This window comes from Perognathus longimembris, chromosome 9 (genome assembly GCF_023159225.1).
Source record: "Perognathus longimembris pacificus isolate PPM17 chromosome 9, ASM2315922v1, whole genome shotgun sequence".
NCBI lineage: Eukaryota > Metazoa > Chordata > Mammalia > Rodentia > Heteromyidae > Perognathus > Perognathus longimembris.
In genome coordinates, this window is record NC_063169.1 from 55,675,679 (window position 1) to 55,680,518 (window position 4,840).

The 4,840-nt window shown below is 43.2% G+C and overlaps 1 long non-coding RNA gene across 1 annotated transcript; it reads right to left on the minus strand.

Moving 5' to 3' along the window:
* Positions 1 to 1,548: 1,548 nt before the first annotated feature.
* On the minus strand, positions 1,549 to 3,285 carry LOC125357742. Its single transcript, XR_007212194.1, has 3 exons — positions 3,215 to 3,285; positions 2,143 to 2,210; positions 1,549 to 1,612 (listed from the first exon to the last, which is right to left on the minus strand). It is a non-coding gene; the product is annotated as an uncharacterized LOC125357742 (long non-coding RNA).
* Positions 3,286 to 4,840: the final 1,555 nt, after the last annotated feature.

The following is a 4,840-nucleotide window of genomic DNA, read 5'->3' on the forward strand; positions in this document are numbered from 1 at the left end:
CCACTCAAGGCTGGTGCTCTACTTGAGCCATATCTCTACTTCCTTTTTTTTGCTGATTAACTGAGATAAATAAGGTCTCTCCTATTTGTCTGCCCAGGGTGGCTTAAGATCTCAGTCCTCAATCTCAGCTGCTTGAGTTGCTAGGATTACAGACACGAGCCATCGGAGACTGGCTAATATTCTTAATATTTAAGTACTATACACAGTTTGCAAAAGCACTTCCAAAACATCATCTCTTTTGATCACTTATAAAGTCACTTAAGGTGTTAGGAGGAAAATAGAATTTATTTATATAAAAAGTACTTATATAAAAGTATTTATAGGGGTGGGAATGTGGCTTAGTGGTGGAGTGCTTCCCTAGCATGCATGAAGCCTTGGGTTCAATTCCTCAGTACCACACAAACAGAAAAAGCTGGAAGTGGTGCTGTGGCTCAAGTGGTAGAGTGCTAGCCCTGAGCAAAACAAGCTCAGGGACAGTGCCTAGGCTCTGAGTTCAAGCTTCAGGACTGGCAAAACCAAACAACAAAAAAGCATTTATATAAAAAAGTATTAATAGCCATTTGCCAGTGGCTCATGCCTGTAATCCTAGCTATTTAGGAGTCTAAGATCTGAGGAGTGCTGTTCAAAGCCAGCCCAGGCAGGAAAGTCCTTGAGACTCTTATTTCCAATTAACCACCAGAAAACTGGAAGTGACCCTGTGGCTCAAAGTGATAGAGAACTAGCCTTGAGCGGAAAAAGCTCAGAGACAGTGCCTAAGCCCTGAGTTCAAGCCCCATAACAACAAAAATAAGAGTTTTAATAGTAACAATTATTTTAAATTTTAGATAATTTATTAGTGATGATTTTATTAAGGAAAATATTGAGAAAAAGAGCTCAATATTTGACTTTTGTCACTTTGTACTTTGGTCTGTGCTCCAATATGTAGGCAAAAATGGAAAGCAATGTTTGTATTCCCTTGTCATATGTATTACTTTTCACACTTTATCCCTGAGAAAGAGAACCATTTCAAGCTTATGACTACAAGTATTAATGCTGTGAATTCAAAATTACAACATAGCTCATTAATGGCTTCCACTTCTCCCACAATTAGAAGAAAAAGGCATCATTTCTACTGAAAAAGCAAGGGTAATTTGAACAATGTCCAGAAGTCTGATGAAGGAACTTGAGACCAGGGTGCTTTGAGGCTTGCTTATGAGCTCTAATAATAGTAAAAAAACCAAAAACAAAATAAAAACACTCTCCTGAATTCTAATCTGCCTTCAGAATTTGTAGTCAGCTCTAGTTTTGTCATTGTTCTGGAAAAGGCTATGTCTAAAAGGATTTGTTTCTAGAGATTTTTCAGGAAAGTTGCCAATTCCAACTGCTCTGCCCTATGAGATCATTCCTGGCTGGTAGTGACTCCTTTCTATCATGAGGACTTACTGAGGGTGAAGAATCTCCACATAGCCCTGTGTGAGTGTGTGTGTGTGTGTGTGTGTGTGTGTGTGTGTGTGTGTGTGTGTGCTGATACTCACTGGGACACCCTGAACCCCAGCTCTAAAGACTTGCCTTTCTGGGTGAACTTAGTCAACCAGTCTTCTTTGAGTGTCCTGGTCAGACCAGTTTGGTCCAGCTCTGAAAAAACAGATAGGTAAGATAGACAACACAACCCATGAAACGAAGTCTTCATTGCACAATTTCAGTTTTGACAGGATGCCTGGCCTTTGCGTATATGCGGGTCTTTTCCTCTGCCCAAAGCCCACGAGGCCCAGCTGCGGCCCACTCCAGCCATTGGAAAAGGGAGGTGCTTTTGAGAGACCCTCTTGGCTGCTGCCCTTCTGGTCTCGGCCTTTCCCTGCCTGCCTCTGGTTTGGAGCCTTAAAAAAAAAAAGAAAAGCAAAAAGCAGTTGTGCTCATTCAAGTTCCACCCCGCCACACCTGCAAGCGGCAGGATGCCTTCCATCTGAGTTCCCAGCAGTCTCCAAGCCTGGCCCACAGCAGAGGAGGCATCACGCTGAGCTCCGTGGAGAGAGCCTGGCATTGCGCAACACTGACCCATTTGGCGCTGGGGAGTGTGATCCAGGAGGCCTGTGGGACCCCGCCTCCATCACCCTGCCCCCCTCCTGGGAAACGGCCGGTGCTGAGCTCTTCAAATGCAATCACCCTGCCTCCGTGGAGGGTCTTCTTCAGAAACCCAAGGACACAGGGTCATGCCCCTTGGTGCTCCATTCCTTAGCATGAAGGAGCAGCTGTGTGAAAAAACAAACAACAACAACAAAAACACCGAAAACTGAAAACACACTGCTAGGACTTGGGTTGTGACCAGGAGGTGTGAGGGTGTCAAGTTGGAAAAACAAGGGTGGACCCGCATCTCAGCCATTCTGGGGGGGGGGGAGGGAAAAATGATTATAAGAGGAAACTTTTTTTAAATTTTATTTTAGGGTATCTCTGAGCAAGGAAAACGACTTTGTTACTTAATGTTAATAACACTCACTTTGAACCTAAATTCTGAAAAGAAAAAAAAAAACAACTCATCGAATTTTTTAAATGCTGTCAATAAATGGCATGGGTGTCCTCCTGCTTTCAAAGGAATTGTGTTTTGTAATTACCAAGCAGAGGAGAGCTGTGCACAGGAGAGTGTGCAAGGAGAGATCTCAACCAAAACATTCATCATACTCAGACTCATTAATAATGGAAAAGTTTCAGGACATTCCTCATGTTTAAAAAAAAAAAATCTTTTTTTTAAGGTTGTTGTGAGATCTCTGTTCGAGTTCCCAGTACAAATAAATAGCTGACATAGGGACCTCGCCAAATTCCAAAAATGTAGCAAAAACAGGGCCTGCATATTTGGCAAGGATTGCAACCAGCTCAGGTCAGTGTCTGTTTTCTGCCCAAAGAAGAGTTTGTGCCATTCTACCGCACTAGGAAAAGAACACAGGAAAACACACAGGGAACAACAACTAATATTGTAAGTTCCACCGCCAGGCAGGCCAAAGAATAATGTTTGGAGCCACTCAGGAATGACCGCCCAAGCTGTAGTTGGGGCTCCCTGGGCCTCTGGAGGGCAGGGGGAGGGGTAGCGGGAAAGAGAGGGATGGGGAGGGAAAGAGAGGGTAGGGAGTGAGGGAAGGAGAGAGAGAGGAGGGGGAGAGAGGGAGAGAGGGAGAGGGAAAGGAAGGGAGGGAGAGATTACATTATTGTAAGGAAATTGCCTTCTCTCTGCACAGGCTCTCACCTTGCAAATCACTCTCTCTGAGCAAAAGCACATCTTACTTGTCAACTCTTCCCCTGCTTGCTAACCTTTTCAATCATCCCCTTCATCAGGGCAGAATGGCCTTCGGAACAAAGCCCCGTTTTAAAGCCTTTCCCACTAAAAGTTTGCCCCTCCCCCACTTTTAAAGAGGCAGTACATGGGGGGGGGGTAGAGGGGGGAGATAGATTTTCTTCCTTTTTTTTTTTTTTCTTTTTCAAATGTGTTTTTCTGCCACCTATTCTTGTGAAGCTGTCATTGTTTGGGGTTTGATGGATATTTCTACAGAGATACCATCATATCACTTGTTATTGTAACACTTATTGGTGATAAAGTTCAGACTAAAAATTAAGCAGCTGCAATGTAGCAGCACAAATTAGTTTAATGTAAGCAGTCAGGAGCAGCTGGCTGGCTCAGGACTCGAATTTAGCTGTGGGGGGAAGGGCACTGTGACGCTGACAGTGTTTTTTTTCCCTCTACATAAACATTTTTGGCTGTTGCAGCTTTTGTGCTGATCATGTGACAGTGTCCCTAGGCAGATAATTTATTTCTGTGGCTTTCATGAGCAATCATTAACCTTCAGACACTGAGTTTGCTGGCTTTATTTATTTATTTTTTTTGCTTTGTGGCATTTGTTGTTGTTGTTATTATTATTATTTTGTATACTAACTAGTTTAATTCAGAAACTGTCAGGAGAAAATTACAACCAATTTATAATAGGCTGCAATGCATAATGTTTATGTTTCTATTAAAGCAGACCTTGCTCACAAGACCATTCCTGGAGCTTTGCTGAGCATGGGGCTCTGAGTTGGTATTTTTAGTGTGGTTGTCATGTGGAGGCCCCCTCACTGTCCTCTTCTGATTTCAGGGCCCCAGTGAGCTGGCCTTGCAGATCAACCTTTGGCAGTCTTTATCTACTCCGTAGGAGACAAGAGCTCCAATGGGTCTGGGGCCTGGGCTTCTGGTCATTACTCCTGTGTCTTCTTCCTCCAACAAGAAACACATCCAGCCTTCAGTACAGTGTGGGCCATTTGCGGTAAATAAACGTGCCAGAGTCTATTGGATTGAAAAACAAAGGAATCTGAGATGGTGTCTTGCATAAATCAGCAGGGACAGAAAAGTATCATTTCTGACATCTACTAATCATGCTGACCCTGCTTCCTGAATTTATTTGCTGCATCCTTCTCCGATCTGTTTGTGGCTCAGCCTTTTCTGCCAAGCAGTAATTCAGGAGTAATCTGCGCAGGGTCACTCTGTCGTGTCTATCATACATGATATCTTCAGACACTTGCAGAATGCCGATCATCTCGTGGGTATTCTGTGGGCCCTGCTAGATATTCATTTATTCATTTTCTCATGGGGTAGAGCAGGATTGGAGGGGGTGTTGCATTCAAGACTACTTGCACAGAGGGATTTGATAAAGTATATTTATATACCCCAAGGCATTGTGTTTAGTGTAAAACAATAGGAGGAAATAACCTTTTCGTTCCTCTGTTTTTGTCATTAGAGATATTTCAATGATGGGGGGGGTGCTGTTCTTAATTGATGTTAATATTTCATCAAGATAGATATCTGGGTTATTGAAAACTGCATGCAAATTCCATTCTTTAG